The sequence below is a fragment of the Coregonus lavaretus genome (genome assembly GCF_964263955.1).
Source record: "Coregonus lavaretus genome assembly, chromosome: 4".
In the NCBI taxonomy this organism is placed as follows: domain Eukaryota; kingdom Metazoa; phylum Chordata; class Actinopteri; order Salmoniformes; family Salmonidae; genus Coregonus; species Coregonus lavaretus.
This window is the reverse complement of record NC_139991.1, coordinates 55,911,362-55,929,583: the sequence shown is the minus strand read 5'-3', so window position 1 is coordinate 55,929,583 and position 18,222 is coordinate 55,911,362. Positions and strand designations below refer to the sequence as shown.

Below are 18,222 nucleotides of genomic sequence, written 5' to 3'. Positions count from 1 at the left end.
TAGATAATAAACAGAGAGTAGCAGCAGCGTAAAAAGAGGTGGTGGGGGACAATGCAAATAGTCCGGGTATCATTTGATTAGCTGTTCAGGAGTCTTATGGCTTGGGGGTAGAAGCTGTTAAGAAGCTTTTTGGACCTAGACTTAGCACTCTGGTACCGCTTGCCGTGCGGTAGCAGAGAGAACAGTCTATGACTAGGGTGGCTGGAGTCTTTGGCAATATTTAGGGCCTTCCTCTGACACCGCCTGGTATAGAGGTCCTGGATGGCAGGAAGTTTGGCCCCGGTTGCCTGCCGGGACTGAGCAGTCAGTCTCTCCTGCTGGATCGATTAGTATGGAGCTGGGGGACAGACCGGAGTGGCAGGCGGAGTTTGAAATGGGTAAAGCCTCTGTGCAGATTGCAGCACAGTAACATTGAAGTGGATTGGAGTAGTCCGTTTACTATTTAACTCTCTTTGTGGAAGAAATCTCCCTTTGTGTCGGATTTCTCTCTACATTACTGTCTTTTTCTTCTCACACTCTCTGGTTTTCTCTCTCTTTCTCTTGCTGTGTTTCCATCTTCTGCTATTTCTTTGCTGGCGCCTGTGCCACCCTCTCTGACACTCTGGGCCTCTCTAGACGGTAAGTGTCTTTTCTTGTTCCCGCTGCTTTTGACCATTCCCTTGGCAGCCAGTCTGAATCATACATAAATCATACATAAATGGATAGGTAGATACTCTTCACTGAAATTTGACCACTGCTTCACTGAGCCCCCTTGTTAACCTCAGCCATTCTGAGTGTAACCCAGATCTGATCCAGGACCAGTTTGAATGGCCAGTGTGTCTCCTCCTGCAGGACAAGCTGATCAACCTGAGTTTCCTGAGGCTGTTCAGGGCGGCCAGGCTCATCAAGCTGCTGAGACAGGGCTACACCATTCGCATCCTGCTATGGACCTTTGTCCAGTCCTTCAAGGTGAGTCACTGACCCCTGACCTCTGACCCTTGACCCTGAGGTTTGACCCCTGCCTACTCAACATGGAGTCTTGAGTTGAGAGTTACATGGTATTCATCTGATCAATTGTAGTGAATTGAATGAAAGTAGGCTGATTCATTATTTTGTAATGACCGTAAGCATATAGATTGAACTGTAAGGAGATATAAGGAAATAAAATGAGGGCATATTTTTTAGCTTTTGTGTATATAGTGGGGGAAAAAAGTATTTAGTCAGCCACCAATTGTGCAAGTTCTCCCACTTAAAAAGATGAGAGAGGCCTGTAATTTTCATCATAGGTACACGTCAACTATGACAGACAAATTGAGATTTTTTTTCTCCAGAAAATCACATTGTGGGATTTTTAATGAATTTATTTGCAAATTATGGTGAAAAATAAGTATTTGGTCACCTACAAACAAGCAAGATTTCTGGCTCTCACAGACGTGTAACTTCTTCTTTAAGAGGCTCCACTGTCCTCCACTCGTTACCTGTATTAATGGCACCTGTTTGAACTTGTTATCAGTATAAAAGACACCTGTCCACAACCTCAAACAGTCACACTCCAAACTCCACTATGGCCAAGACCAAAGAGCTGTCAAAGGACACCAGAAACAAAATTGTAGACCTGCACCAGGCTGGGAAGACTGAATCTGCAATAGGTAAGCAGCTTGGTTTGAAGAAATCAACTGCGGGAGCAATTATTAGGAAATGGAAGACATACAAGACCACTGATAATCTCCCTCGATCTGGGGCTCCACGCAAGATCTCACCCCGTGGGGTCAAAATGATCACAAGAACGGTGAGCAAAAATCCCAGAACCACACGGGGGGACCTAGTGAATGACCTGCAGAGAGATGGGACCAAAGTAACAAAGCCTACCATCAGTAACACACTACGCCGCCAGGGACTCAAATCCTGCAGTGCCAGACGTGTCCCCCTGCTTAAGCCAGTACATGTCCAGGCCCGTCTGAAGTTTGCTAGAGTGCATTTGGATGATCCAGAAGAGGATTGGTCAGATGAAACCAAAAAAGAACTTTTTGGTAAAAACTCAACTCGTCGTGTTTGGAGGACAAAGAATGCTGAGTTGCATCCAAAGAACACCATACCTACTGTGAAGCATGGGGGTGGAAACATCATGCTTTGGGGCTGTTTTTCTGCAAAGGGACCAGGACGACTGATCCGTGTAAAGGAAAGAATGAATGGGGCCATGTATCGTGAGATTTTGAGTGAAAACCTCCTTCCATCAGCAAGGGCATTGAAGATGAAACGTGGCTGGGTCTTTCAGCATGACAATGATCCCAAACACACCACCCGGGCAACGAAGGAGTGGCTTCGTAAGAAGCATTTCAAGGTCCTGGAGTGGCCTAGCCAGTCTCCAGATCTCAACCCCATAGAAAATCTTTGGAGGGAGTTGAAAGTCCGTGTTGCCCAGCGACAGCCCCAAAACATCACTGCTCTAGAGGAGATCTGCATGGAGGAATGGGCCAAAATACCAGCAACAGTGTGTGAAAACCTTGTGAAGACTTACAGAAAACGTTTGACCTGTGTCATTGCCAACAAAGGGTATATAACAAAGTATTGAGAAACTTTTGTTATTGACCAAATACTTATTTTTCACCATAATTTGCAAATAAATTCATTAAAAATCCTACAATGTGATTTTCTGGAGAAAAAAATTCTAATTTTGTCTGAAAATTACAGGCCTCTCTCATCTTATTAAGTGGGAGAACTTGCACAATTGGTGGCTGACTAAATACTTTTTTCCCCCACTGTACTTAAAGGGATACTTCGGGATTTTGGCAATGAGGCCCTTTATCTACTTCCTCAGATGAACTCGTGGATAACATTTTTATGTCTCTGTGTCCATTATGAAGGAAGTTAGAGGGAGTTTGGCATTGGCTCGCGAAACGACCTCTAACTTCCTTCTGACTGGACACAGAGACATAAAAATGGTATCGACAAGTTCAACTGACTCTGGGGAAGTAGATAAAGGGCATCATGGCCAAAATCCCAAAGTATCCCTTTAATGGCATTTGGAGTGATATTGATGTTTATTTGGAGTCTTAGAGAAGTGGTTTGTTCTATGGAGCTTTTGTCATAGAAAGAACAAGGGCATTGCCAATAATAGTTAATTTGATAGCAGGTTAAATGTGGGGTGGTGAGCGCTTTTAAGCCCCAATGAAAATGAAGAGTTGCTGAAGAGTGTTAAAAGGTAGCTCATTAATTATGATTAATGTGTAGCCTTATAAATATGTGATTAAGGAAATCAACCCCGCGGGTCAAGTTGGCTGCTCTGCTCCATAAATAAGACTATTAAACCTTACTGGGCTGTTAACTTCTCGGTTTGTGTTTTCTATTTCCAGGCCCTACCTTACGTCTGCCTCCTCATCGCTATGCTCTTCTTCATCTATGCCATCATCGGCATGCAGGTGAGCCGTACCACACACACACACACACACACACACACACGTCCAGTGACAATGACTATGCTGAACTATGTTATATATCATAAAGAGAATGTCAATAGCTTCTGCTCTATGGGAGAGACACAGAGAACCTGGCTCTCCTCTTAAACAAATGGATCCAATCTTTAAAGTTGATTGCTCATTTAAAAGGAAGCCTATGTGGCAGCAAATCTGGTCAATTGTATGCACAATGGGGGTGCGTGCCATCCACTAGATTAGCATGGCATTGTAAATCAATGGTAATTGTGTCTTCCGGTAAAAGAGCCCTCATTTAATCAGCAATACTGTATAATGAGATGCTGTTTAATGACTACAGAGCCCCGGAGGGAGGGTTGGATCAGGACACCCCCCACCATGAGTGACAAACTTCACTTCCCAATTAAACAGGGAGATAACAGAAGCTTATCTGTCTCTTTGTTATTATCAGGACTATCTGTGCATCCCAAATGGCACGCTATTCCCTATATAGTGCATTTATCAAAGGTAGTGCAACAAATCCAACAATAATATCAAGGGATTAGAAATCCAGGGCTTAAAAACAATGGTGTCATTGTACGCTGATGAAGTCGCTCTGGATAAGAGCGTCTGCTAAATTACGTAAATGTAAATGTAAATGTAATGATTCATGTTTTCTTTTAAATCCACAACTTTAATCCCTCCACAGCCTCATAGAGGATCTAGATACATTTTCTAACCTCCCTGGATTACAACCAAATTATGATAAATGGACAATATTACGTATTGGATCACTAAAAAATAAACATTTTACATGAACATGTAGTTTACCAATAAAATGGTCTGATGGTGATGTGGATATACTCGGAATACATATCCCAAATGAAATAAATGATCTCACTCCAATACATTTTAATAGAAAGTTAGCAAAAATAGATATGATCTTGCTACCATGGAAAGGTAAATACCTGTAAATTTGTGGAAAAATCACCCTAATAAACTCATTAGTATTATCCTAGTTTACCTATTTGCTTATGGTCTTTATTTTTTATTTTTTTTAAATTTATTAGGGGGTAGATCAGCTTTAATATTGCAGATAGATTGTAACTTCCATCAATGTAATTGTCTGCATCACTTCCAATCCCCCATATGTTTTTTTGTTTTTTTTCTTGCATATATACATATATATATATACACACATACATACATACATACATACATACATATATATATATATATATATATATATATATATATATATATATACAGTGGGGGAAAAAAGTATTTAGTCAGCCACCAATTGTGCAAGTTCTCCCACTTAAAAAGATGAGAGAGGCCTGTAATTTTCATCATAAGTACACGTCAACTGTGACAGACAAAATGAGAAAAAAAATCCAGAAAATCACATTGTAGGATTTTTTATGAATTTATTTGCAAATTATGGTGGAAAATAAGTATTTTGCAGGTTTTCCCTCATGTGATTTTCTGGATTTTTGTTTTAGATTCTGTCTCTCACAGTTGAAGTGTACCTATGATAAAAATTACAGACCTCTACATGCTTTGTAAGTACGAAAACCTGCAAAATCGGCAGTGTATCAAATACTTGTTCTCCCCACTGTATATATATATTTGCCAGAGAAAAAAACATATGGGGGATTGGAAGTGATGCAGACAATTACATTGATGGAAGTTACAATCTATCTGAAATATTAAAGCTGATCTACCAAAAAAATTTAAAAAAATAAAAAGAGTGCACTATATAGGGAATATCAAAATTAGTGTGAATAGTGTGCCATTTGGGATGCACCCTATAAGTGTGGACTTGGGCAGAATAGAGGGCATCACCATGTCATTAAATTCTATTGTTTTTAGATTATAAAGATTTCTAGATAGCTACAGTGAGCTCCAAAAGTATTGGGACAGTTAATTATTTTTGTTTGTTTTGGCTCTTTACTTCCAGCCCTTTGAACCGTTTAGAAATTACAGCACTTTTTGTACAAAGTCCCCCCATTTTAGGTGACCAAAAGTATTAGGACAAATGTACTTATATGTGTATTAAAGTAGTAAAAAGTGAAGTACTTGGTCCCATATTCATAGCACACAATGACTACATCAAGCGTGTGACTCTACACATTTGTTGGATGCATTTGCTGTTTGTTTTGGTTGTTTCTCAGATTATTTTGTGCCCAATAGAAATGAATGGTAAATAATGTATTGTGTCATTTTGGAGTCACTTTTATTGTAAATAAGAATATAATATGTTTCTAAAAACTTCTACATTCATGTGGATGCAACCATGATTCCGGATAATCCTGAAGGAATCGTGAATATGATGACTGAGAAAGTTACAAACGCACAAATACCATACCCCCAAGACATGCTAACCTCTAACCATTACATTAACAGGGCATCTTTGGTGGGGTATGATATTTGTGCATCTGTAACTTATTCACAAATTCATTCAGGGGACTATGTACAAAAAGTGCTGTAATACCCTCAAATTAAAGCTGAAAGTCTGCACTTTCACCTCATAGTTGTATGTGTCACTTAAAATCCAAAGTGCTCGAGTACAGATCCAAAACAACAAAACATTTGTCACTGTCCCAATACTTTTGGAGCTCACTGTATATAGTATTGTACATAACCACTATGCATTCAGTCTCTATGGTTCAGTTGTGTGCTGATGTTTGGTATAGTACATTGTGAACATTGAAGTTTCTGTACATTGGCCAGAACAAAGATCTAGTACCCTAGACAGGCTGATGTCATGTCTATGTCTATGGGCCAACAACTGAGGCTGACCTGGCCCAGAGGCATGTTAATAATGGATGAAGGCCCTGAGGATGTTTTGGTGTGGTCTCAATGGGAGATCACACTGTGTGACTGTCTCACACACGCACAAACGCACTCACACACACACAAACATGCATCTACGTGCACACACACATGCAGTGAAAAAGTATTTGCCCCCGTTCTGATTTTCTCTATTTTTGCATATTTTTTACACTGAATGTTATTATATCTTCAACCAAAACCAAATATTAGGGAACCTGAGTGAACAAATAATACAAAATGTTGATAATTAATTCATTTATTTTATAAACAAATTTATGCAACACCCAATGCATCTGTGTGAAAAAGTAATTGCCCCCTTACACTCAATCATTGGTTGTGCCACCTTCAGCTGCAAAGACTGCAACCAAACGCTTCCTGTAATTGTTGATCAGTCTCTCACATTGCTGTGGAGGAATTTGGTCCCACTCTTCCATGCAGAACTATTTTAACTCAGCAACATTTGTGGGTTCCAGGTCCTGCCAAAACATCTCAATGGGGTTTAGGTCTGGCCATTCCAAAACTTTAAATGTGTTGCTTTTCAGCCATTCTGATGTAGACTTGCTTGTGTGTTTTGGATCATTGTCTTGCTGCATGACCCAGTAGCGCTTCAGCTCACATTTTCCTTTATAATTCTCTGATACAGAGCAGAATTCATGGTTCCTTCAATGATGGCAAGTCATCCAGTTCTTGAGGCATTAAAGCATCCCAAACTATCACACTACCATCACCATTCTTGACCATTGGTATGAGGTTCTTACAGTGGAATGCAGTGTTGGGTTTTTGCCAGACATAAAGGGACCCATGTCATCCAAAAAGTTCCAGTTTTGACTCATCTGTCCATAGAACGTTCTTCCAGGAGTCTTGACGATCATCCAGGTGCTTTTTGGCCAATGTGAGTCGACTTTTTGGACGACATGGCCACCGTTATGTCTGGCGAAAACCAAACACTGCATTCCCCAGTAAAAACCTCATACCAATGGTCAAGTATGGTGGTGGTAGTGTGATGACAGACACACACACACACATCGTCTACCTACTCTGGCAGGATTTGAGAAAAGTAATGATTCCTGGCCAAAGTGGCCAATGTGTTTTTTGGAGATTGCATTACATTACATCATATTGAATCCTGCAAAGGCTGATACAATCAGCACTAGCTCCTGGGACCACTTTCTTATACAAATCACTTGCCTATTTCTAACTCGCACATAAGTGTGTCTCAAATAGCACCTTATTCCCTACATAGTGCACTACTTTTGACCAGAATCCATAGGACTGGTCAAAAGTAGTGCACTATATAGGGAATAGGGTGCCATTTGGGACATACCTATAGATAGCATAAAGGGAATCCCTCTAACTGCTATGCTGGCCCTTTCTGCTTCCTTCAGGTGTTTGGAAACATTGAGCTGAATGAGGAATCAGCCATCAACCACCACAACAACTTCCAGACCTTCTTCCAGGCTCTGATGCTTCTGTTCAGGTGACCATCCCTCCACAATCTCCATATTCACCATATTCTTCTTTTAGACCTTTTCTCATGTCTTTCTATTCTTTCTATTGCAATATAATGTAGTAAAATAGCCATGTAGTTCCTTATGCTCATGGTGGTGTTTGTGGTGGATATACAGTGTCCAATGATGGATATACACTGCTTACATTGCATGTGTTTGTTTGTGTATATGTGTGTATCTACAATGTGTGTGTGTGTGTGTGTCCCGTTGCAGGAGTGCAACAGGCGAGGCGTGGCATGAGATCATGCTGTCGTGTCTGAGTAACCGTCCGTGTGATAAGCTGTCAGGGTCCGCAGGGAAAGAATGCGGCAGTGACTTTGCTTATTTCTACTTTGTCTCCTTCATCTTCCTCTGCTCCTTTCTGGTCAGTATGGGCCATCACAAATGAATGACCAATCAGAATGACCAATGTCCAATGATTGACCAATGATCAGCAATGAAGGACCATTCACCTCTCCACCTCCCTCTCCCTCCCTCCAGATGCTCAACCTGTTTGTGGCGGTCATCATGGACAACTTTGAGTACCTGACCAGAGACGCCTCTATCCTGGGGCCTCACCACCTGGACGAATTCATCCGTGTTTGGGCCGAGTACGACCCTGCTGCCTGGTACGTGTCTTTAATCCTCCTCCAGGTGATTTCCCCCCCCCCCCCCCTGAGTCAAGACAGCATCAGTTTAAGGTTCAGGAGTGAAGAGGTGAAGAGAGGGAGATGAAGTGTCATAGTGAGGGGTGACAAAACAAAGATGGCTCTAAGTTCCAGTGGGATGACTCTGTGACATTTGACAACGTTTGACGGGCAGGGAGGGACTCCCTATGGGCCCTTGCATTTTATAGGCAATAGGGTTACATTTGGGACACACTTATAACCTTCCAGGAACCCTGTAGTCATGTTGTTATTTATACACTGATTATACCAAACATTAGGAACACCTTCCAAATATTGAGTTCCACCCCTGGATTCACCTGGTCAGTTTATGTTGTGGAAAGAGTTCTTAATGTTTTGTATACTCAGTGTATATCTGCACTATATCTACAGGTGGGCTTTATTCAATGACCAAGACTGCACGCAATGGAGGATATACAGTGCATTCGGAAAGTATTCAGACCCCTTGACTTTTTCCACATTTTCTTAGGTTACAGCCTTCTTCTAAAATGGATTAAATTGTTTTTTTCCCTCATCAATCTACCCACAATACCCCATAATGACAAAGCAGAAACAGGTTTTTAGAAATGTTTGCTAATTTATTTAATATCACATTTACATAAGTATTCAGACCCTTTACTCAGTACATTGTTGAAGCACATTTGGCAGCGATTATAGCCTCGAGTCTTCTTGGGTATGATGCTACAAGCTTGGCACACCTGTATTTGGGGATTTTCTCCCATTCTTCTCTGCAGATCCTCTCAAGCTCTGTCAGGTTGGATGGGAAACGTTGCTGCACAGCTATTTTCAGGTCTCTTCAGAGATGTTCGTTCGGGTCCAGGCTCTGGCTGGGCCACTCAAGGATATTCAGAGACTTGTCCCGAAGCCACTCCTGCGTTGGCTTGGCTGTGTGCTCAAGGTCATTGTCCTGTTGGAAGGTTGAACCTTCGCCCCAGTCTGAGGTCCAGAGTGCTCTGGAGCAGGTTTTCATCAAGGATCTCTCTGTACTTTGCGCCGTTCATCTTTGCCTCGATCCTGACTAGTCTCCCAGTCCCTGCTGCTGAAAAACATCCCCACAGCATGATCCTGCCACCACCATACTTCACCGTAGGGATGGTGCCAGGTTTCCTCCAGATGTGACGTTTGGCATTCAGGCCAAAGAGTTCAATCTTGGTTTCATCAGACCAGAGAATCTTGTTTCTCATGGTCTGAGTGTCCTTTAGGTGCCTTTTGGCAAACTCCAAGCGGGCTGTCATTTGCCTTTTACTGAGGAGTGGCTTCCGTCTGGCCACTCTACCATAAAGACCTGATTGGTGGAGTGCTGCAGAGATGGTTGTCCTTCTGGAAGGTTCTCCCATCTCCACAGAGGAACTCTGGAGCTCTGTCAGTGTGATCATCGGGTTCTTGGTCACCTGCCTGACCAAGGCCCTTCTCCGCCGATTGCTCAGTTTGGCCGAGCGGCCAGCTCTAGGAAGAGTCTTGGTGGTTCCAAACTTCTTCCATTTAAGAATGGTGGAGGCCACTGTGTTCTTGGGGACCTTCAATGCTGCAGAAATGTTTTGGTACCCTTCCCCAGATCTGTGCCTCGACACGATCCTGTCTCGGAGCTCTACGGACAATTCCTTCGACCTCTTGGCTTGGTTCTTGCTCTGGCATGCACTGTCAACTTTGGGACCTTATATAGACAGGTGTGTGCCTTTCCAAATAATGTCTAATCAATTGAATTTATCACAGGTGGACTCCAATCAAGTTGTAGAAACATCTCAAGGATGATCAATGGAAACAGGATGCGCCTGAGCTCAATTTCGAGTCTCATAGCAAAGGGTCTGAATACTTATGTAAATAAGGTATTTCCGTTTTTTTTTTATATACATTTGCAAACCTTTCTAAAAACCTGTTTTCGCTTTGTCATTATGGGGTATTGTGTGTAGTTTGCTGAGGATTTTTATTTATTTAATCCATTTTAGAATAAGGCTGTAACGTAACAAAATGTGGAAAAAGTCAAGGGGTCTGAATACTTTCCGAAGGCACTGTACATGTTAAGTCATTGGAAATGGTTGTGTTTGTGTCCTAACCTCCTCTAACCTGTCTGTCTTTTACAGCGGAAGGATATGCTATCAGGATATGTACAAATTGTTGCGTTTTATCTCGCCTCCTCTCGGCTTAGGGAAGAAGTGTCCTAATAGGGTGGCCTACAAGGTTTGCAACCCCACACACCCCTTAATCATAAAGGGATGACTTGGAAGTGGAGAGTGAATGAATGTGAATGACTCCTAGTGCCAGAGATTCAACCACACACACCTCCCATACTAACCATCTGGTGGGTAACCATGGCAACTAATGGAAAACAATGCCACAATGTAAGTCTCATTACAGTATACTGACCAGGCTTCATCATCAAGCTCTGTTTTCACCATACTGAATGCAGTATGCATTAGGCCTATATAGTTTTCTCAAAGTAGGCCTGAGAGACTGTTTGAACCAGTGCACGCACACACAGAGTAAAGTAAAGGTTATGAGAATTGTGTGCTTTGTTTCCGATGTTCAATTTGGTTACCGCTGATGTCTCGGAGCATGCAGGAACAGAAGACATCTGAACAGTGAAGCTGCAACCTTGCCCTGAGCATACAGTACCAGTCAAAAGTTTGGACACACCTACTCATTCCAGGGTTTTTCTTAATTTTTTTACAATTTTCTACATTGTAGAATAATAGTGAAGACATCAAAACTATGAAATAACACATGTGGATTCATGTAGTAACCGAAAAAGTGTTAAACAAATCAAAATATATTTTATATTTGAGTTTCTTCAAAGTAGCCACCCTTTGCCTTGATGACAGCTTTGCACACTCTTGGCATTCTCTCAACCAGCTTCATGAGGTAGTCACCTGGAATACATTTCAATTTACAGGTGTGCCTTGTTAAAAGTTAATTTGTGGAATTTCTTTCCTTCTTAATTCGTTTGAGGAATCAGTTGTGTTGTGACAAGGTAGGGTTGGTATACAGAAGATAGCCCTATTTGGTAAAAGACCAAGTCCATATTATGGCAAGAACAGCTCAAATAAGCAAAGAGAAACGACAGCCCATCATTACTTTAAGACATGAAGGTCATTCAATCTGGAAAATGTCAAGAACTTTGAAAGTTTCTTTGAGTGCAGTCGCAAAACCCATCAAGCGCTATGATGAAACTGGCTCTAATGAGGACCGCCACAGGAAAGGAAGACCCAGAGTTACCTCTGCTGCAGAGGATAAGTTCATTAGAGTTACCAGCCTCAGAAATTGCAGCCCAAATAAATGCTTCACAGAATTCAAGTAACAGACACATCTCAACATCAACTTTTCAGAGGAGACTGCGTGAATCAGACCTTCATGGTCGAATTGCTACAAAGAAACCACTACTAAAGGACACCAATAAGAAGAAGATCTTGCTTGGGCCAAACAACAGGAGCAATGGACATTAGACCGGTGGAAATCTGTCCTTTGGTCTGATGAGTCCAAATTTGAGATCTTTGGTTCCAACCGCCGTGTCTTTGTGAGACGCAGAGTAGGTGAACAGATGATCTCTGCATGTGTGGTTACCACCATGAAGCATGGAGGAGGAGGTGTGATGGTGTGGGGGTGCTTTTCTGGTGACACTGTCTTTGATTTATTTAGAATTCAAGGCACACTTAACCAGCGATACACCATCCCATCTGGTTTGTGCTTAGTGGGACTATCATTTGTTTTTCAACAGGACAATGACCCAACACACCTCCAGGCTGTGTAAAGGCTATTTTACCAAGAAGGAGAGTGATGGAGTGCTGCATCAGATGACCTGGCCTCCACAATCACCCGACCTCAACCCAATTGAGATGGTTTGGGATGAGTTGGAAAAGCAGCCAACAAGTGCTCAGCATATGTGGGACCTCCTTCAAGACAGTTGGAAAAGCATTCCATGTGAAGCTGATTGAGAGAATGCCAAGAGTGTGCAAAGCTTTCATCAAGGCAAAGGGTGGCTACTTTGAAGAATCTAAAATATAACACTTTTTTGGTTACTACATGATTCCATATATTTCATAGTTTTGATGTCTTAACTATTATTCTACAATGTAGAAAATAGTAAAAAATACTTGAATGAGTAGGTGTGTCCAAACTTTTGACTGGTACTGTACATAAAGTGCCTTGCAAAAGTATTCATCCCCCTTGGCGTTTTTCCTATTTTGTTGCATTACAACCTGTAATTTAAATGGATTTTTATTTGGATTTCATGCAATGGACATACACAAAATAGTCCCCCAAAAAATAACTTGTTTCAAATAATTCTAAAAAATGAATAACGGAAAAGTGGTGCGTGCAAATGTATTCACCCCCTTTGCTATGAAGCCCCTAAATAAGATATGGTGCAACCAATTACCTTCAGAAGTCACATAATTTGTTAAATCATTTCCACCTTGTGCAATCTAAGTGTCACATGATCTCAGTATATATACACATGTTCTGAAAGGCTCCAGAGTCTGCAACACCACTAAGCAAGGGGCACCACCAAGCAAGCGGCACCATGAAGACCAAGGAGCTCTCCAAACAGGTCAGGGACAAAGTTGTGGAGAAGTATAGATCAGGGTAGGGTTATAAAAAAATATCAGAAACTTTGAACATCCCACGGAGCACCATTAAATCCATTATTAACAAATAGAAAGAATATGGCACCACAACAAACCTGCCAAGAGAGGGCCGCCCACCAAAACTCACGGACCAGGCAAGGAGGGCATTAATCAGAGGCAACAAAGAGACCAAAGATAACCCTGAAGGAGCTGCAAAGCTCCACAGCGGAGATTGGAGTATCTGTCCATAGGACCACTTTAAGCCGTACACTCCACAGAGCTGGGATTTACGGAAGAGTGGCCAGAAAAAAGCCATTGCTTAAAGAAAAAAATAAGCAAACACGTTTGGTGTTCGCCAAAGGCATGTGGGAGACTCCCCAAACATATGGAAGAAGGTACTCTGGTCAGATGAGACTAAAATTTAGCTTTTTGGCCATCAAGGAAAACACAATGTCTGGCGCAAACCCGACACCTCTCATCGCCCCGAGAACACCATCACCACAGTGAAGCAAGGTGGTGGCAGCATCATGCTGTGGGGATGTTTTTCGTTGGCAGGGACTGGGAAACTGGTCAGAATTGAAGGAATGATGGATGGCGCTAAATATAGGGAAATTCTTGAGGGAAACCTGTGTGTCTTCCAGAGATTTGAGACTGGGACGGAGGTTCACCTTCCAGCAGGACAATGACCCTAAGCATACTGCTAAAGCAACACTTGAGTGGTTTAAGGGGAAACATTTAAATGTCATGGAATGGCCTAGTCAAAGCCCAGACCTCAATCCAATTGAGAATCTGTGGTATATCTTAAAGGTTGCTGTACACCAGCGGAACCCATCCAACTTGAAGGAGCTGGAGCAGTTTTGCCTTGAAGAATGGGCAAAAATCCCAGTGGCTAGATGTGCCAAGCTTATAGAGACATACCCCAAGAGACTTGCAGCTGTAATTGCTGTAAAAGGTGGCTTTGGGGGGGTGAATAGTTATGCACGCTCAAGTTTTTCTTCTGTCTTATTTCTTGTTTGTTTCACAAGAAAAAAATAATAATATCCATTTTAATTCCAGGTTGTAAGGCAACAAAATAGGAAAAATGCCAAGGGGGTTGAATACTTTCGCAAGCCACTGTACCCATCATGATCAATCCAACCTCATGATTCTGCCATCTGAATTCCCAGAAAACACCATACCCTCTTCCTCTCCAATCCTGGGATCCATCCTTGTTTCATGCAGGACAGGGATGGCATCCCGCCCCTGAATACACTGCCCACTGCCCTGTACATCTAAAATAATACAGATGTCTGTTTTTGTCATTTTCTCTTCTGTTTTACCATCTTCTTTTGGTAATTTCTAACTCCCCCTGCCCCCTCCTCCTACCTTACCTGGATACCTCCAACCCCCTCTCTGACCCCTGTGATCTCCACCTGTGACTTCTCCCCCTGTGAAGTGGCCGTATGACCTACCTCGATATGTACGAGATGCTCCGTCACATGTCCCCTCCGCTAGGTTTGGGAAAGAAATGTCCGCCCAGAATCGCCTACAAGGTAGACTCTTTCCCCCTCCTCCCACTTCTTCCCCGAGCAGTCTTCCTCTCACCCCTGTCGCTCACTCCCACCTGCCCTGTATATCCCGGCTTCTGTCAGTCTGTCACAGCCACTTCCTGCTGTGCTCTTGTTGTGTCCTTGTTGTTGCTCTTTCTGTCTGTTTGTGACGTTCTCTTCTGCCTTCTGCCTTCTCTCAGTGTTTGGTGTTTAGTGTTCTCCGTCTGGCCATTTAGACTTGTTTTGTTTTTAAACTATGTTTTCATTCTGTTCAACTAAGAAGAAATTAAGACTGACAGTTCACACAAGCCACACTATTACCATGAAGTTTGCAAAAAAAATCACTGTATTTACTTTCTTAGGATTTTTTCTTCTTATATTTTTAAACAAACGTGCCGTTTCACATAAAATGAGATAATGAATACGAGGTTAGAAAGTGGCAGAATTCCCCTTTAATTAGAGTCCTATAGAACCAAGGTAATGATTGTTCAGTACTCAGGTACACTTTGTATGTGGCGTTTACCACTGTGAGTGGTTCTATCATGTACACAGCTGTCTAGATGAATCATGGATAAAAGCGTCTGCCAAGCGACTAGTTGGGTCTGACTTGTGTGGCTTCTCCAAATATAACTCCAGCTTTTGAGAGATGAATCGACAGGGAGAAATGATAGAGATATGCGGCACACTGGAGCAAGGCTAGCCTTTTTTATTTTTTCATCCATTTTTTTCATTCTTCCTCCCTTTCTTTGCTGTTGTGGAAAATGCATTTAGCTCAACTCCCTCCCTAATGAACACAGTGGTTCCTGTGTATCTCTGTTGTCCCTCTGTCACCCTCTGTTTTCAACTCCTAATTTTCCGCTCTGGCTATGAGCAGAGCGTCACAATCCCTGCTAAATTACCTTTCTTGTCCTCCCTGTTGGGATTTTTCCTTCCTCTCATCAGCCCAGCTCCACTTTGTGTGTGTGGGTGGGTGGGTGATCTGGTGGGTGTATGCATGCGTGTGTGCGTGTGTTTTTGACAGCATGTGTGTACCTGTATGTGTATATACAGTATTTGTATGTTTGGGTGATGGCCTCACGTGTCTGTGGTTTTCCTGTCTCTCTAGTGGACACTACATGACATGTCAGACCCTCCACATCACTTCCTCCTCTTCCCCCTCTCCTCTTCTCCTTCTGTATTGTAACAACTCCCGCATGGAAGTACGTTCTCTTGAGCTCAAGGGAGGCTTGCTTGCACGCACATACACACACACACACACACAAACACACACACGTCTCATCTGCGATTCCCCTCCACTTGGCTTGAAGACAATAGGATCCGTCCTTCCCAGTGTCTGCATGTGTTTGTGTGCATCCTCATTCTGCCTCCCCATTAGCCCTGCATCAAGCTCTACATGCATGTATATCACTATGGCTGAGTCTCAAATGGCAGTCTATTCCCCATATATTGCACTAGTTTTGCCCAGAGCCCTATGGGCCCTAGTCAAAAGTAGTGCACTATATAGGGAATAGTGTGCCTTTTGGGATGCAGCCTATCACTCTGCTCTGCTAGCCTCCTCACAATGAAAGGAGGCTTGGAGGAGTGTGGCCCCATAACACAGACATGGTTTCATTCATTCATCCTTTCATAGCAGCACTAAAACATACTACTCCAGGGCTTGCCTTGGATGCATGCTGACATTATGTAATGTGGTCACTGAATTCAGAAAAGGACTAACTACACTCCACTTCATCCACACCACTCATAGTTTCTAGTAAATTGCTATTAAGTCCATAAGATGATGAACTCACCATACATTTCTCTAAGCCAAATAAAACCCTGACATGTTCTGAGGAGTCCTAATGCACATTGCGTTGATTTGTTGTCCCTCTCAATGTCCATCTCAAACATCGACCCATAGTCTTACTCTCACATTACCATTTGCATGGAGTGTTGCTCTGAATGTTCTCTCTCCTCTCTGGGATGTCTTGTGTTGTTGTGTTCCTTGGAAAGCTCTTCTGTGTGCTGGTCTGAAACTAAGCCAAGCCACTGGCTGTCAGAAGTCCACACTTACTCTCAAGTGAAACATATCAACTAATTCTGCATGTTTAGTGTCCATATTAGGACAGTTTCAGACTCTGCAGGACTTGTGTCAGTCTCGGTTCCATCATTTAACATGGAAATACTCTACAGCCAGCACACATAACCTCCCCAAAGAGCTATTGATCCTAACATGTGCTAACGTGGGTGTTCTAATGGGCCCTCACCATGGTTTCTATTCTCCTTAGCGATTGGTTAAGATGAACATGCCCATCGCCGATGACAACACAGTGCATTTCACATCCACTCTGATGGCTCTCATCCGCACCGCTCTGGAGATCAAACTGGCATCTGGTCAGTGATCTTTAACCTAAGCACCTCTACACATGAACACACTCCAACCACAGTAGTAGAATATGAATATGGCAAATACAAATCATAAATCAAGTAAAAAAATATATGAAAAATAAGGTACTCATTTTGTTTACTTAAAGAAATCACAATATGTAATCATTCAAAGAAGAGGGTGGTGGCCTAATAAACCTGTCCTGCTAGGTCCAGGGCCGTATCAAGCATCAACAGTAGGAATGCTGACTTCGGATCAGTTTAGCCTTTTAGATCAAAATGAATTAACTTACATGGACAGGGGGGGACCTGATCCTAGATCAGCACTCTACTCTGAGATGCTTGATACATATGGGCCCTGATAGGGATGTGTGGGACATTAGTGTGTGGTGCTGATGAACGAGTGTGGATGGATGTGATGTGACATAGGAGTTTCTCTCCTCAGGCGTCCTGGCCCAGCGCCTGTGTGACGCTGACCTGAGGAAAGAGATCTCCAGAGTCTGGCCCAACCTGCCTCAGAAGACTGTTGACCTGCTGGTCACACCATATAAAAGTAAGCCAAGCTCTGTGTGTGTGTGTGTGTGTGTGTGTGTGTGTGTGTGTTAAAGGATGTGAGTGAGAAACTAAAATACAGAGAAAGAACTTAGAAAGACAGAAAAGACGGCTTCACCAAATCCCAGTCATCCCTTGAGTGAGTGTGTAGGCCCAGCTGCTTTCTACTCATTCTGCTCTTTTTACTGCTTGTTCAGTCTACTCTGTGTATGTGGGAGGAGCTATATTTACACACACACACACACGGCCTGACTACAGTACATTCGCCCTCATTCTGTCTCCTTCGATGCCATCTAGTGGTAGTGGAGAGAAGACAACTAGTGCTTTTCTCCACTACTCTCTCCTTCTTCCATCTCACCTTCTTCCTTCTCTTCTTTCAGTTGATGAGTTCAATGAGCTCCTTTGCCCCTTTGCGGTTGTAAACCGAGAGCTGACAGTGGGGAAGGTCTACGCTGCCCTCATGATCTTTGACTACTACAAGCAGAACCGGGCCAAGAGACTGGAACAGCAACTGGGACTGGACTTCACAGGGACAATTAAGGTAGGATATGGCCCCAACATAGAGTTGGATAAAGGGCTCATCTTTGCCATAATTGCTTCTGTGACAGCATGGGGAGGGCCATTGAGGGTTATCTCCACTTCTTCAAAATGGTGAAAGTCGTCAATGGCGCTTCCCATGCAAAAACAAGCTTTGTGGCAAGTGAGCCCTCTATCCAACTCTATTGGCCTCAAATATGCACTCATGCATGGGACTGACTCTCACGGATGCTCCCGAGATAAATCGACCCATACAGACAAAAAGGCATTGGGCCCTATGGTGT

General features: G+C 42.7%; 1 pseudogene across 1 annotated transcript in view; it reads left to right on the top strand.

Annotated features, from left to right (window-relative positions):
• Positions 1-18,222, top strand: part of LOC311127966 (voltage-dependent N-type calcium channel subunit alpha-1B-like) — a 209,627-nt pseudogene that overhangs the window by 178,009 nt on the left and 13,396 nt on the right. Inside the window, exons 33-41 of the transcript in view lie at positions 832-948; positions 3,333-3,398; positions 7,610-7,701; positions 7,946-8,096; positions 8,213-8,340; positions 14,392-14,488; positions 16,753-16,858; positions 17,295-17,402; positions 17,782-17,942. The product of the transcript in view is annotated as a voltage-dependent N-type calcium channel subunit alpha-1B-like (transcript). The remainder of the gene's footprint in view (positions 1-831; positions 949-3,332; positions 3,399-7,609; positions 7,702-7,945; positions 8,097-8,212; positions 8,341-14,391; positions 14,489-16,752; positions 16,859-17,294; positions 17,403-17,781; positions 17,943-18,222) is intronic.